We start from the raw sequence: 17,627 nt of genomic DNA, 5'->3' as shown, positions 1-17,627 counted from the left end.
TGCAACAAACTGTCGCTGATTGGCACAGAGCTAGCGACTAGCAAACAAGGTGGGCAGGCCCAATTACGAGATCACTCACGCGCTGCAGCTTCCGGTTTTGGTAACCTCCGGGTTCCTGAACCAGTTCTCTGTGGTTTTTGGTTTTTAATTTGTTGTTTTTTCTTTTTCTTTTCTTCTTTTACGTAGTTTCTGCTTCATTGTTTTTTCTTTTTTCGTACTTCTCTTTCTTTAATTTTTTCTATTTCATTTGTAATTAAATTACTACTCATTTTTTCTTTCCATTTTCATTTTCCTGAATTTCAAAATTGGTTCGGAAGTTCAAAAATGTTAAGAAGTTCAAGAAATGTTCTGCTTTTAAATTTTTGGTCAGTACTTCCAGTAGATCGCATGATTTCTTAATAATGTTTGCATATTTCAAAAAATATTGCCCTTTCAAAAAATGTTCATAAAGTCAAAAAATGTTTTTTCTTCAATTTTGTTCACAAATTCAAAATTGTGTCTTGATTTAAAAAAATGTTCACATATTTGAAAAAATGTTCTCCTTTCAAAATATGTTTATAGGTTAAAAAAGTACCTGTTTTAGAATGTTGTTCACACACTCATTAAATGTTGATAATGTTCAATTTTTATATTTTGTTCAGAGTTTTCAAATTTGGTTCACAGATGCAAAAACTCTTCCCTTTTGTCAAAAATGTTCCTGTTTTTAAAAAATGTCCCTTTTCCAACATTTGTTCATAAATTCAAAAAATGCAGAATTTGTCCGAATATTATTAAAAAATAGTTTCGTCGTCAGTTTCGATTTACCGTTGTAAACATAATTAGTGGAGTCTGTCAGTGGGCCGGCCCAGTCGCACGCCTCATGTGCGTCATGCTCGCTATACGCCGTAACATGTGGCACATAGGAGCTCCCAGCACCGATTATTGGTGTTCCTGCAATCTGGCATGCATCCCGTTCCACCTTGGGCAGGCACCACGTTTCTATTCAGCCGGTCTGTACAGTTTTCTTTCTCACTTGGTTGAAGAAACTTCGACAAGGGTTCCTCTTGTTTTTATGGAGTGGTTTTTCCTTGTTCTTTCAAATTCACAAACTTTTTTCAAATTGATGAACATTTTTAAACGTTCAATTGTTTTTTGAAAAAAATTGAACGTTCTTTCAATTTTCGTGAAGTTTTTTTTTACTAATCAATGATTTTCTAAAATTTTCTCATTGAGAAACTTTTTTTAAAAATCTATTAACTTTTTCAAATTGATGAACTTTTTGGAATGTGTGAACTTCTTTTCAACTTCTTGAGCATACTTTGGATTGGCTAAATTTTCACATTTTTTTTGAAAAATCTATGGTCTGTAGGTCAAATGGTCAGTCATCAAGGTCTAAACAGTCGAACAAGCCAGCTGCCTGTCAAGAACGTTCTTCTGGCCCTATAGACCAGGCACATGAGTGCTGGCTGCCCGAGTGGTGCTTAAGGCGCTGTTTAGGAGCTCCCTAAAATAGGGGAATTCTCTATTTGCCGCTTGTTTAGTCAAACTGTCAACGCAACGCACATGCGAAACACCCGAGCTACGAGATGGGCCGGCCCACTTTGAGCCTGACCATAGTGCAAGTCAACCGATTTTGGGAACCCTCTATACGGTTCCAAGAAACGGGTTTTTTCCCGTTTGTTTCCTTTTGCTAGTTTTTTGGTATTTGTATTTTTTGCTTCTTTTTCCATTTTTTTGAAATTTAAAATTCTAAAAAAACTCATGATTTCATAAAAAATGTTCACAATGACAAGAAATGGACACGATTACAAAAAAATGTTCACAAATTTGAAAAAATGTACCCCTTTTCAAAAAAAATTCGGAGTTTCAGAAATGTTCCCGTTATAAAAAGTTATTCATAGATCCAAAAAATGTTCTCATTCTCCAAATCTTGGTCAATGTTTTATAAAATGTTCATGTTTCAAAAAATTGTTTGCAATTTCAAAATCATGTGTGTTTTCTCAAAAATTGTTTGTGTTTTCAAAAAATGTTTTCAAAATCATGTTCGTTCAAAAAATATTTAGGAATCTCGAAATGTTTGCATTTTTGAATTGGTTTTCACAATTTGGAAAAGTATTCAAGTTTTCAAAACATTGTTCATATATTTTTGAATATGTCTGAAATTTCAAAAAATGTTTGAATTCAAAATTTTGTTCTCAATTTTTAAACAATGTTTGTGTGTATACAAAATATTTTGGCATTTCAATTTTTTCCACAATTTTTAAGAAATGTTTTTGAAAATTGTCAAAAGTGTTTTCAAATCTCTACGCTGTGGTGTGTTATTGAATGTTCGTTCTTATCATCAATCACTAGCAGTCCGTATTTCTGGTGGTTAGCAGCACATGTTTAGGATCAGGAGGTCGTGAGTTTGATTCCTTGCAGGCGCGCTATTTTTTTTGGGATTTTTACGTTTCACACTACAAAAACTACTCGCTTCGCCCCAATGGGCCGGCTCAGTCACGTCGACTCCTATCTGTCACACACCTATATGACTATATGAGATGCTCAAAAAAAAAACCCCTATATGACTATATGAGGAATGGTTAGCACCATGCTACGGAAAGATGAAAAAAAGCGTCAGCGACTGGGGTATTGACCAATGACTGTGACCTTACTGGTTGCCTCACTTGCGTGCCGCAAGGCAGGGGGACCTCAGATCCTTCCAGCATGTTTAGGCTGCGTTCGGCGCACGGGAATCTCACAGGAATTCTGCAGGCCCAGTTTTCACAGGAATATTTTAACGTAAGCCTGTTCGCTTCGCAGGACTCAGCTCTGCCCATTCCATGGGAAAGCGCCGTTGACCTGTACTTTTTACGGGAAAAATAACATCTGCTCAGACCAAAGGAAACGCGCTGTTGGAGACCTATGGTTTGCACTGTTCACCCATATTCACTTCCTGTACTTTTTTTCATTCCTTCGTTTCGCTGTCCTCTGGTCCGAACGCGGCCTTAGAAGTGTCCAGGTATGATTTTAGGGTCTTCGTTAGTCATGTTCCGATGGAGGGCGCGACACCGGTGAGAATAATGTTACTCTGATTCTTCTCCTGTTGTGACGATGGATGCCTTATCGGATAGCGACACAAAGCCGGAGATTTTTTGTCTTCGCAGGCCTGAACTTCTCGAATTTGGGATGTTGTCCTCGTAGATGCGTTCATGCAGATCTGGTGGGTACATGTTAGTGTGTGGTGTTTCTTTTGTGGTTTGATCTCTTGTGGCTTCGATGTCCTTCCCTGGCATCTTGGTGTTGATTTTTTGGTTCGACGGCCCGCAGTACTAGGGGATCATCCCGACACAAGCACATTCAACGCTCACGGCTTCCCATCTTATAAAATAATTATGGGTTTTTTTAGAAACCTTTAAAGACAGTCATGTTGGTGCAGGTACATGGATGGTGGTGCCTCTGACTACGTCTGATTGCATTATCTTTGTGAAGCCTTGCTAGTAGTTCATGTTGCTAGGATTGTCACCACGGAGAATAAGTCTTCAAGAGATATCATTGTAATTCTTAGTGATATGAGTTACTCTGTAATTTTTTGGGACTATGATCGAAAGCTTTGTACATGCACTGATTGTCGAGTTTGAATTAGACGGCGGGTGATTCTAAAAATGCAATGGTACGCGTATGACAAGTTACATACCATTGTATTCTACGTAGGACATAAGAATAGAGTGGTTCATTACGGTCTATGGATTTTTCATGGCCTCGTTGTGCCAATAGAGGAGTATGATCGGAAGCCAAGGCCGAATGCATGCAAGCTCAAGTGTGTTTGCGTCTGGTTGCAGATACACAGTATCTCGGATGTCTATCAATCCCAAGCTATTGTTGATCAATTGGCTAGGAGGATTCGATAGGTACGAAGTTTGGATATGAACCCAGCGATTTTTTGTCGAAAGAGACCCTCTGCCGACTGGAATTGCCAAAAAAGACCCCCTGCGGACGAAATTGACAAAAGAGACCCCCTCACTAGTGGCGGCAGGCGCGGCAGGCGACACGTGTCACCAGCCGCCACGCCGTGAGGCGGCGGGCCCGGCCGCCACAACACGAGGCGGCAGCCCGGTGTATAACGGTGCGTGCACAGTTCGTCGTGCGGCGATGTAACGGGCCGGGTCAGGTGGGCCTGGCCGCCACCAGGTGAGGCGGCCGCCGCTGCCGCTGTCGCTCTCCGGCCGACACGGCCTGCTGCGCGCGCGACGAGACAGCGGGCCCGGCCGCCACTAGGTGAGGCGGCAGCGCTGCTTTGAGGCGCTGATTCCCGTGCGCGTACTCTTTTTCAGGCGCTGATTCTCGTGCGGCGTCAGTTTTGTTGCTTTGCCAGGACAAATTTTACTGTTGCTAACAGGGCTGGTTCCCAGGCGCGGAGGACGACGAATCTCACGCGCGGGAATCACTCTGGCTTTTGCTTCTTTTGCGTTAGCGGATGCGACGGCACTGCGAGAATCTGCAGTGTGACCGACATGAGAACTGTGCCAAATGGCGCTCATTCCCATGCTTTGAAAATTGCTGCTGCAGGATAGGTGACAGCACCCAAGAGCGTGATTTCCGCGCGGGGATATGGACACTGATGCCTGCTTTTGGTTCTGTAGTGCCGACAGTACAGAGATCCTAAAATATCCCGCCTAATTTCCTCTGTTCTCGCTTATTTTCTCGCCATCATTAATCGTCTGAGCCTATAAAAGAAGACACCGAGGCTCTCGTCCAGCCATCCTAGAAATCGCCAGTGCGCAAAGTGTGTACACATTTTTTTCAGTCGATATGAGTTTGCCTTGTTCGGATCAAAGTATTAGGCCGAGGAAAATGAAGACTGCAAGTTTGCCTCCTGGGGTGGCAGTCCTGCGGTGTTGGTGTGGTGATCTTTGCAAGGTGAAGGAGGTGACAGATTTTTCAGATTGGTTGGGCATGAAGTTTTTCATGTGCGCCAATTATGAGGAAGATCCTGCCGTAGCTATTTCAGAGTACGACAAGCCTCCGGTATGGTTTAACCATCACGAATAGATATTGTTGGTATTTTCATTGATTCTTTAGTAACATTCTTGTTTCTTGTTGTAGTCTTCTCCGCCTCTGTGCATGTACTATCGTTGGATTGACACGGAGAAGCCGGCTTGGGCAGTGACTGAGATTCATGAAAGAAGTCGCCGTGCGTGGAATAGTTTATTTGCGGAAGAGCGACGCGAGAAGGCGGAAGCTGAGGAGAAAGCAGAGCAAGAGAGAGAGTTAAAAGAATACTATGCGGAGCAACACCGTTTTTTTAAGGAAATAGGAAAGAAAAACAGGGAAGAGGCTCGTCGCATGGAGGAGCAGGAACGACAGCGAAAGGAGGCTCGTGAGGCGGAGAGGCAGAGAAAGAAAGAAAGGGCTCATCAGGCCAAGGCAGCAGAAGAAGCTGGCGATGGAAAAGGAAAATATCCACGTTGGACTCAGTAGATTCCTGTGGTAGTATTTTAAATTTCGCAATCATTTGTATCTTTATTTCTGCAGTTTAATGTAGCTTCATTTCAGTAGTTAAATGTAGCTTTATTTAAATTCTACGATGTATCTTATTTTCAGTTGTACCTTATCGTGTTGTATCTTATTTTCAGTTGTACCTTGTCGTGATGAAAAAAATATATAGTTTTAGAATAAAGTAGTGGCATTTTCTTTCCCTCCACTAATTATCGAGCATCGTGCAACAACTATAAAATGAAATTAAGATAGAACATAATGCCTTACAATAAGAGAGTACAAACTAATAATGCAAGTACATCTGAATTAAACGGTACAACTGGAATACAGCTTAAAAACTACATGAAGACATCATCGTCATCCTCCGTCGATGCAGAACTCTTGCCCTTTGAGGATGCAGAACTCTTACCCTTGGATGATGAAGAACTCTTGCCCTTCGAGGATGCAGTACTCTTGCCCTTGGACAATGCAGAACTCTTGCCCTTTGACGATGCAGAACCCGGAAGCGGCGGCATGAAGATATCATCTTCGTCCTCGCTCTCCTCAGTCCATAAAAATGGATGGTTTTCTGCAGTCCTTCTAAAAGTTTCACTCTTCAGCTCCACAACCTTCTTCCACCTTGCATCCAACCTAAGAAGTTCTTTACGTACCTCCTCATAGGTCCTTTCAGGCCACCCAGACCTACATAATTGGTGAGCCAACTCATTCATTATGGTGTCACTACCGGTGAGATCGTCCCATGGAACTATCCTATTGTCCATCCTGAAATCGGTAGCTAGCCTCAGAAGAGTGCTACTCATCCCAGGGTGAAAACTACGATCGAAAGGATAATGGGACATCTCGACTACACTACACTCGAATGCTTATCCACCTCCGTCTGAAGGGGGTTTTATAGGTAAAGAGGAGAAAATGGCGGGAAAGAACGACTGCGGTATGGAGGAAAAGGGTTGGCGGGAACATATGGCGGGAAACGGGTGGCAGGAAGATATGGCGGGAAGGGGTTGGCGGGAAACGGGTGGCGGAACATATGGAGGGAAAGCGTTTGCGGGAAAATATTGAGGGGAAAGCGTTGCTTGAAAATATATTTTTTTCAATGTCTAAGACGGGAAATGGTTGCACAGTATTGATCAGCCAAAATTTTAAAAAAAATTCATTTCGGCCTAACATAAGCAAAAGAGTGGAGCGGGATAGTATGGCGGGAGATATAGGTGGGAAAAATTGTTCCTGACTGGTGCATTTTTATTTCAGCATACATAGATGTTCAAATTGAAAAGTCTGATACACACATATGTAGATACAATGGGTCACGCACGTGCATAGATGAATCACCCTACTTAACGACGACCACCTGGCCTTTCCTTACGACCGGAAGGCGACAAGCGATTAGGTGGCCGGGGCACACGAAGACCGCGGCCGTACTCCAATTCGGCTTCATGTGTCTGCGAGTCCTGCGTAGGTGGTGGAGTCGCGAATCCTTGTTGCGAGCCTGAAGCATAATTGTAGGCGTATGGTTGTGACTCCCGGGGGATAAAAGATGGGCCAATAACGTCCCCTCCAAGAACTCTATAACTAATGACGTAACCGTGTCGCCAAGATCATGTGATGCTCCCCGGAGGCCTGTGTTGACGCCATGATCATGTGATGCTCCCCGGAGGCCTGTGTTGACGCCGCGTTGGGTGTTCTCATCGCCCCAATTAACATCAGGTGTGTCCTGCACATAGAAACATTTTAAACAAACTGTTAGAGGATAATATATGATATCATTGTAAATGCATTGAAATGTAAACATGACTACCTGAGCATATCCCTCTCCTATACTGTCTGGCCATTGTACGTGGTGCTGGTTTAAATCTGGTACACGAGTCTCCTCGGGCATGGGGATCCCTCGCGTGGAGAGATACGGCTGAGATCCCTCACCTTGGGTGTATGCATCATATCCTTTGTACGCATATGGGTTAGGGGAAAGAAATTGCTCGGGCATCGAATCCAAGCCCGTGCCATGGTCCTGAGATGTCTGCCCCTGACGAAGCTGCATCGAAGAAGAGCGATGCAGCGGCAGAGATGAGTCATGTCGTGGCAATGTCGTTCTAGTACTCGGACCCTCCCCCCATTGCTCATGGCTCATACGCGCCTCGCTCGGTCTGGACGACGGTGCCGCACTCGGTCTGGCTGACCTCGCTACCGGCATGTATGCTCCAGTGGCAACGTCGTCGCCTCTACCGCATCTGAACTTCTTTGCCACGAATTGTTGCAAAAGTTTCTGGAATATCTTGCGATATGGGCCCTGGGCCGGCATGCTATCCGTAGCCATCTGCCCTACTTCGTTGACATTTTTAAGCTGAACAATATTTGGATGTTATTTAGTTCAAATGATTATGAAATGATGGACCTAAAAAAGTTACAAGTGATTACCAGGTGGTCACGATAGTAAGCTGCATGCAGCTCAACATGTCTCCGCGCCTGCTCCTCTTGTGTGAGATGTGTTGGTATAGTAGCTGGCTGACTGGCCAGCTAGCACGTGTGTTCATGCAGTATCACTGCTTGTACGCTTGATCTGTACTTCCATCGTACGGCCTGCGAAATTAAATAATTACATAAACCGTTGCGATGAAAGCAAAGCATCTTCGCGCATCGTATGATCATCGTAAAAAAATAATGTACATAAAATATACCTAAGTTGACGCACTATATCTGCTAGCGCTTCATTTTCCCACTTGTGTACCCATTCACTGTTCTCTTCCCTCCAATCGTATAAACTCCAACCCCTGCCCATATTTGTTAGCCTGCAAATTATGTAACAAAGTGTGAATTTAGTAAATTAAAAATGACACTAACTATTTAGGGATGTCACATCTTACTTATGTGTTTCCTCGTCGATACGTCTGGGAAAAGGTGGTGGAATTTCTTGATAGAGACCGAACTGTCTCATTACACGCTTTGGGTTGTAAGGTTCAACACACCACAGGAACAATAAGTTGCAGCGAGTCAGCCAGAATGCACTATCGGTCAACATGCCTGGTGTGAAGTGTCGAGCATCAAAGACCATTTTTAGCTGGTCCTGAGTCCACGGGTTCCATGTGACTTCTGCCTTATCAAGTATCTCAAACTGCTGGTGGTACATAGGGTAACAATTTTTTGCAATATCTGGAGACCAACATTTCCGTGCCTTTGTCCACCTGGTGGCCATAGTTGCGCTAGCACCCTCGCCAAAGTCGTATGGGTATATGGGTTGTACTATACGAGGTCGTCCTATAGGGAGGTATTCTCAGGACCACAACTGTAGAAACTCATAGGCGACACAAAGTAATGGAGCTTTTTGTGCGAAAAAGGTTTTTTGCGTGGCATCACACAAGCCTCTGTATGTATGAGATAGCATGGCAGAACCGAAGCTGTATTTTGGCTGCTCGGGTAAAGGTTCATCTACCATATTCTCTGCAATGTAGATGAGACCAGGGAGAACAACGTCCCCATGTGAATTTGGAAATAGATTCCCGAGGAGCCACAACAAATACGCAAACAGATGTCTTTTTCTCGTCTCCTCATTGGCGAAGCTAGATAAATTAAGAAAGTTATCACGAAGCCAGACGAGTGGGATGCCCCGAGGGTTACCAGAACGTTGTGATTCTAGCATTTCCATCCCAAGACGGGCTGCTATATCTAATGCCCAAGTTGGAGACACTCGTGGAGAGACTACCGGCTCACCTCTAATTGGTAGAGCAGTGATCATAGAAACATCTTTCAGTGTAGGTGCAAGCTCCCCAAAACGAAAGTGAAAGGTGTGGGTTTCAGGTCTCCACCGGTCAACGAGGGATGTCAAAAGGGATGGGTCCGAACGTACTTGGTCGTAGCATGATGTGAGCCTAGCAAAACCTTGTAGTCCATAAGCATCAAGGTGAGCAAGGAAATGATTGTGTATTGGCCATGTTTTCTTTATGGTTCGAAGTCTGAAAGGCCGATAATCATGCTTAGTATTTGGTTTCAAAAATAGGTGGCAACGGTGGCCGGCGTCATGGGGCCCCTGCAAAAGCACTGGCACTTCACCCATAACCTGCACACAAACATACAAATATAAATTACGAGGAAGACAGAAATACAAATGCAAATCAAAATTAACTTAAAAAATACAAAGAGATACGATTTACATTAATTATCTAAAGTTAACATCAGGAGTACAATAATACAAAGAGAATCAATTTAAATTTAATATAAGTACACATAACGAGTAGAAATATAAATAGACATGGCGAGTACATATATATCAACATCATGCGTTGTTGTTGGCTCGATATGGGCAGTCTTTGCGTGAATGTCCAGGACACCTGCAAACGCGGCATCGCCTTGGTTCTCCCATCTGGCTATGGTCCATGTCATTGCGATGACGCCTAGACCGACGTCGTCCCTTTGCGGTTCTCATCAAGTCGGTGTTCGGAACCCATTTCGGCCCATCTGGCCACAACATTTTGTAGTTCATATCAATGCCCCAAGCCCAGAACTCACCGTTCCAAGTGTTTTACAGATTGTACATGTTGAAGTACGGCGATATGTATGGCTCGACGCTGATTTTTTGAACAGCAGCCGCCCGGAGCACATGACTGCAAGGGTAGCCCTCAAGCTTGGGCTTGTTACAAGTGCACTCACAGGAGGTTGAGCCAAGGGTGACAGCTTGCTTTTTTGATCCTCTGTGGTGACCCTTAACGTACTTGGCTCGCACATTGACCTCCCACTTATTCCTAAGTGCGTCCACTTTCCTGCAGCCATGACTTTGGGACTTCTTTGCTTTCTCATCCAGATGTCTTTGCATCTTCTCGGACCATGGCTTGTTCAATTCAACTTGTGCTTTGGCGACGGTGACCCTGTCTGCAAAGTATGACAGGGTCCGGTTCCAAGTTTCTTCAATTAGGGCTGTGATAGGCAGTGCTCGCACCCCTTTAAGAACACCATTGTACACCTCTGACATGTTGCTGGTCATTATTCCATACCGAGCCCCGGTGTCGTGCGCCTGCGCCCACTTCTCCAAATGAGGACAATTCTCGGTGATCCACTGGCTCAAATTTATGGCCGTCCTACGACCCCTCCGGTCTTATCTGTGCGGCAAGGCCGCGCGGTCGATCTCACCATTGATACCTGCCCATATCGCATTCATTTTGGCTTCAGTTTTTTGCATGCACATCCTCTTGAATAACTTGAACCAATCCTTATTTTTGAATTTAGAGTAAAAGTTTGCTGCCAAATGCCTCATGCACCACCTTCCCTCTAGATCGGGCCAGCCCCACTCTTCTTCCGACGCCTTAATTATTTCAAGAGCGCTTAATAATTCAGTGTTGCGATCAGAAATGATGCAAACACCTTTACGCTCTTTCACGACACCAATCTTCACGCAGCTCAGGAACCACAACCAGCTATCTTTGTTCTCGCTCTCGACCAATGCATATGCAATAGGAAGAAGCTGATTATTTGCATCCGCTGCAATCGCCACCAATAGTGTTCCCTTGTACTTTCCAGTGAGAAAGGTACCATCAACAGATAATACCGGGCGACAGTGCCTGAAGGCTTGTATAGTCTGGGCGAATGCCCAGAATAAGCGGTCCAGGATTAGCTCACCCGGGTTCATTGGGTTTGGACGTTCTCTCCGCCAAACTTGAGTCCCCCTATTAGTACTTGCTATTTGATGAAGCATTCTAGGGGCATAAGAATATGCCTCCTCATAGGTACCATACAAGTTCTTGAATATATTTTCCTTCGCACGCCTAGCCTTGCTGTAGCTAATAGGGAATCCAATTAGATCCTCTGCATCTTTTTGCAGAGCCCTAACACTAATGTTGAGACTTCCCTGCACAATTGTTTCCATCGTCTGTGCCACAAATTTTGCTGTCACATTGCAGTGATCTGAAAGAGTTCCAGTTTGCTCACAGGTATGCTCCACTATTTTTGTGATATGCCATGACTGACATACCCCATGCTTCAGTCTAGCGAGAACTCTTCCGCGGCAACCTTTCGCGGTGTGGATGCATATGACCTTCAACTCTTTTTTATCAGACTGCTTCACTCTATGCTGGCGGTGGATGCCGATTGCATAGCTACCCATTGCCTGGTAAGCAGACTTCTTATCTGAGAAAACTTGCCCAACCTCCAGGCTTCCCGCTCCTAGGCCAGAAGCAGAGTGAAATTCGTTGGTGATGCTCATATCCTGTAAAAACCCAGGTTGCAGTGCCACCGCGACCGCCCTCTGAGGAGGAACATCTTCTTCTCCGCTTGACTCCGAAGACGCAGAAGAATGATCATCATCATCTAGCGCCTCCGGCAATCCCTCCACGTGTTCGCTCATGTCAACGGCCGCCGACCAATATCCTGTGTCATACACAGGCTGGCCGCCCGTCGGTTCCGATGGGCCGATGCTAGGGGCTGATGTGATGGCCAACTCGACCTCACCACCCCTGCTACTGCATCCGGCAATATCAGTGACTGAAATGAACTCCACATACACCATCGGCTGACCATACATTGAGTTATTGGGATTGCTTGCAAACCTCATGTACGACCCCCATGACCGATCACCTGTGACAGGCTGCAAACCCCAACGGGCAACTGTCCCATCATTTCCTCCGTCAACGACGAAGGCCTCCATTGTCATTTTTTTCCTGCATCACTGGGCCAAACACCGCTCGGATGCACCTTCTAACAGCTGCGTAACCCACGTTGACCATGTCTCTCACCACTACTGTAGTCGACTCGCAGAAGGACACATCCACCCCGCATGGACCGTCGCGTAAGACGTTCCCATAGTACACTACTAAATTTTCCATAGTACCTAACCAACATACATGTTTACATTTCAAATAATTAGTAACTGAACATTTAGTAACGATGACAACATTTACATATCTTACGACTAAAATAATAACCGTATTTTCGTTATAAATATTCGGTTTGTTTTTAGAATCATTTGCTTAGACTTTACGGGGTTGTTTGGTTAACGGGTATTTAAAGATCTATTTTTCTCAAACTTGTCTACGAGCGTAACAAACTAAAACTCTATTTGCTTTTCTCTAACTACCCCAAAAATATCCTAAAATAGTTCTCGTAACATGCAAAAACTTAGCTTCTGGAAAAACGACTATTAGTAAAATATGGTTTTCTACATAATTTTCTTACAACAGGTTATGACAAAACCGAGGGTAAGTACTAGCTATCGAAACAACCACTAAACATAATATTACGATAATAACATTTAAATATTATATGAGTAAAATATCTAATTTCTTCCGGCATGATATAATGTTTTCATATCATACGATAAAATTCATTTATTTACAAATAATAATTTTTGCAGCGGCATGACAGTACATCAATATAAAAAATAACATACCGCATGGGAATTACTCGCTATCCAAACAACCAGTAAACATAATAGTACGATAATAACATTTTAATATCATATGAGTAAAACATTTAATTTCTTTCGGCTTTATATAATTTTTTTTCACATCATACGATAACAATCATTTATCTACAAATAATAATATTTGCAGCAGCATGCACATTATTCACAATAGTACATCAATAAAAAAATATTAACAAAATTACAGTGTCATTTTTCACCTTAGCTCCAATATGGATGTGCTTGCGAATGCAATTAAGCGTCAAAATAGTTCCAATAAATATCCGTCGCCAGTACTATATGAACCTCGTCAACCTATTATCACATTAACAACAATATTACACACGGATTTTTCTTCCTGCTAACAAAAGTATGAAAATAGCACTTCCATGTATGTGTTCATCACCTCAAAATGGGACAGCGAAAATGGAAACACAATTTCTTCAATCACGTCTTCTCCTCCTTGTTTGCTACTAAGATGAATTATTTTACCTAATTACATACATCATTAAGTACATTAGCACCTAATCTTAACATATAAAATTTAGATTATTGCGATATAACAAAGTAGACCTACGGTTTCCTAACTATAGATTTATTAATAAACATACCACATAAAATAACATACCACATGAAATAATATACCACATGCAATAAACAATTACAGTACAATTTTTTCTTAATTACCGTATTAAGATTTCCCGCATGTCAATACTAATGGACGCACCTAACATTGATGCAACATCTTCAACCTACTATTTCAAAAAATAGTTTAAATGCTACATCTCTCGTCTAAAATTATTTCTAACCTCTAAGCACTACCGTCACATAGCTAATAAGGAGCTAAAGGACGAACTAATTACCACCCTGCATGCATAAATAAATAAATGTATTGCAAAGCTCATACCTTGATCTTCAACTTCGTAGTTCACTTTGCACGGCTATCCCTACTACAGAAACTCCAAATAACTCCTCCAAGTGCTGAAATAATGCCTAAAGCAACATAGAATACACACTTAGGAACTAATCAAATAGAATAAAAACATCGTGCATGCGAATGAAACCAACAAAAATGGATAGATCTTACCTTAATCTATCTTTTCTTCAACTTCATCATCCTCAAAATCCAACTCTAAATCGCCCTAAATCACGAGTGAAAGTGCTTACTGAGCTTTCTTTTCTCTCTGTACTTAGAGACTTAGAGAGCAAAGGAGAGGAACGAGGTTACAAAGTGCTTGCGCACGGAGCTGAAGCATGGCATATAAAAGGGAGAAGATCCCTGTAGTGTCGGCAGCCTCGGATTCCCACGCGTGAAAATCAACATCATCAGCAACAGCATGCAAGGAGCAAAAGCAAAGCAACAAGCCAGAGTGATTTTCGCCCGTGAAATTCGTCGTTTGCCGCGCGTCGGAATCAGCAAAAACAACACAACGAGCCAGAGTGATTCCCGCCCCGCCAGTTTTCGCGCGTGGGAATCAGTGCCAGGACCTCGCCTTCCGTGCACAGTCAGCGTGCACTAGCTGCTGTCGGCAGGGGTGGCCGCCTCAGCCAGTGGCGGCGAGGCCCACCGGCGGGGCCCGCTCGCATCAGGGCCTGTCGCCCAGGCAGCGACCGCGCCAGGGTTGGCCGCCTCGCCCGGTGGCGGCCGGGCCCACCTGGCCCGCCCCGTTCCGTCGCAGCGCGACGCACAGTGGAGATTCCGTTCGGCTGGCGTGGCCGCCTCCTGCGGTGGCGGCCGGGCCAGCCGCCTCCTGGCGTGGCGGCAGGTGCCACGTGTCGCCTGCCGCGCCTGCCGCCACCGCTGAGGGGGTCCTTTTTGTCAAAATGATCTAGAGGTAGTCTTTTTTGTCAATTCATCTCGGCAGGGGGTCCTTTTGGACAAAAAATCAAACCCAGCAAGGGTCTTTAAAAGAGAGTACGTATATGAGAAGATATGATTCTTTTGCAAAGTGTGTGGCATTCTTGGTCAAATCTTGGAGGAATGCGTATACGGGGTTCATGCCCCTGAGGGTACAAAGTATGGCTCATGAATGATCACTTCTAGGAGATCGCTATATGGTAGCGAGGGCTTTGGTTGTGCTGGTGGAGCGTCTAGATCAAGAGGTGCACCGACTAGGTGAAGGGGCATTATGCCCATAATTAAATTTTGTGTTAATGACAACATAATTTGTTGTTTTATGTTGGGGAACTTTGCATGGGAAACAAAAAATTTCCTACGCTCACCAAGATCAATCTAGGAGATGACCATCTACGAAAGGAGAGATTGGATTTACATACCCTTGTAGATCGCAAATCGGAAGCGTTAATAAGCACGGTTGATGTAGTCGAACGTCTTCGCGGTCCATTCACGATCCGTCATGCGAACGTCTTCGCGATCCAATAACGACCCGTCCCGCGAACTCCCGATCCAAGTGCCGAACGGACGGCACCTCCGCATTCAACACACGTACGGCTTGATTATGCCGTCACCTCCTCGATCCAGCGAGTGATGGTGAAGTAGTAGCTTGAGTCCGGGATCTCAGCAGAGCTTCGCTAAGCGCTACGGAGAGGAAGAAGGCTACGAGGGAGAGGAGGGGCAGTGCCGTGGCGTATGAGGGTGCAGCTGCCCTCTCTCTACCTCTCTCTATATATGGGGAAGGGGGGAGGGGGGCGCCCCTTAGGGATCCCATCTAGGGCCGGCGGCCACAAGTAGGAAACCCTAGATGGGTTTTCCCCCTTAGGAGACTTGGCCCCCAAGCCAAAGGGGGTGGGAACCCTAGGGGGGCCCCACCTCCTCTGGCAATGTGGGATGGGGTGAAAGGGGTGCAAAACCCCTTAGTGGGCTTGTTTGCCCCCCTTCCCTTGGCGCATGAGGCCTCCCAACACTTGCCGGGGCCCCCGAAACCCCTTTCGGTCATGTTGGTCATCACCCAGAACACATACAGACTCCAATACCCTTCGTCCAATATATCAATCTTCACCTCCGGACCATTTCAGAGTTCCTCGTCATGTCCGGGATCTCATCCAGGACTCCAAACAACCTTTAGTAACCCCCATAATGACTCAACAATACTTATATCGTCACCAAACGTTAAGTGTGTAGACCATGCGGGTTCGAGAACTATGCAGACATGACCGAGACACCTCTACGGTCAATAACCAATAGCGGGACCTGGATGCCCATATTGGTTCGTACATAATCTACGAAGATCTTATCGGTCGAACCTCAATGTCAAGGATTCAACTAATCCCGTATGCAGTTCCCTTTATCTATCGGTATGTTACTCTTGCCTGAGATTCAATCGTCGGTATCCCCATACCTAGTTCAATCTCGTTACCGGCAAGTCTCTTTACTTGTTCCACAATAAAAGATCCCGTGGCTAACCCATTAGTCACATTGCTTGCAAGCTTACTATGATGTTGTATTACCGAGTGGGCCTTGAGATACCTATCCATCATATGGAGTGACAAATCTCAGTCTTGATCCATGCCAACTCAACGGACACCCTCTGAGATACCTGTAGAGCACCTTTATAGTCACCTAGTTACGTTGCGACGTTTGGTACACACAAGGTACTCCTCCGGTGTCAGTGAGTTGCATGATCTCATGGTCATAGGAACATATACTTGACATGCAGAAAACGATAGCAATAAACTTGATACGACCATATGCTACATTTATAGTTTGGGTCTTGTCCATCACATCATTCTCCTAATGATGTGATCCGATTATCAAATGACAACTCATGTCCATGGCTAAGAAACCATAGCCATCTTTGATCAATGAGCTAGGCCGGTAGAGACTTACTAGGGACATGTTGTTTTCTATGTATCCACACATGTATTTGAGTTTCTGATCAATGCAATTCTAGCATGGATAATAAACAATTATCATGAACAGGAAAATATGATAATAACTAATTTATTATTGCCTCTAGGACATATTTCCAACATTCTAACCATGTGCTTAAGGGCCAGTTGTTTTGAGTTGTAACTTATGCATAACCTCCTTTGGAAATGAGTCAAAGATAAGCTGCTGTGAAAATAAGCCCATAGGAATAAGCCATCCAGTTCTTTTGTGTGAATTATTTTCTGAGTTCTCATGTGAAAAGACTGTAATACCCCTAAACTATATTAAAAAGAACTAGTATAAACTTGAACATGACAAACATTTACAAGAACAGAATTTATGAAACTTCCATAGAAATTTGTCAAACAAATTTCAATGCATCTCTGAAATAGGCAAAGAGAATACTGCTGTATACAGAAGCAAATTCAGAGCTTCAAGGCGACCGAAGACATGCGCGTGTGCATCATTGCTAAGTGTCCCGGTGCCGACGTCCTTGTCTTTGACCTCCAACTCAGATCCGGTGTGGGGCAGAGTAGAGGGAGGCGGGGAGAAGCGCGGCGAAGTTGGGAGGCAGAGGAGAAGCGCAACGGCGTCGGGAGGCGGCGGGGGAGCGTAACGATGTTGGGAGGCGGGGTCGATGGTGGCTGAAGGCGGGGTCGGCGACGGCGGGAAAACCCTACCTAGGATTTCTGTGCGGGGGATAGGGATAGGAGGGATGTGGGGGTGTCATGGGTGTTTTTTCTTTCGGGGCTGGGACACGCGGTGGCATTTCGGGCGTTATTCCGTGCAACTGCGAGGGCAAGGAGATATATCATTTCGTGATTAAGTGATAAGCTGCGGGAAGCTGGCCTACCCCTAGCTTTTTTCCAGTGTGAAGAAGAGATGTGTAAATAAGTCAAGCTCAATGCCTCAATCTCTAAAATGAGTTGTTTTGGGGGCTTTTAGTGTATTTTGACAATAAGC

The sequence above is a fragment of the Triticum dicoccoides genome, chromosome 1A (genome assembly GCF_002162155.2).
Source record: "Triticum dicoccoides isolate Atlit2015 ecotype Zavitan chromosome 1A, WEW_v2.0, whole genome shotgun sequence".
NCBI classification, from domain to species: domain Eukaryota; kingdom Viridiplantae; phylum Streptophyta; class Magnoliopsida; order Poales; family Poaceae; genus Triticum; species Triticum dicoccoides.
This window is presented reverse-complemented; position numbering follows the sequence as displayed.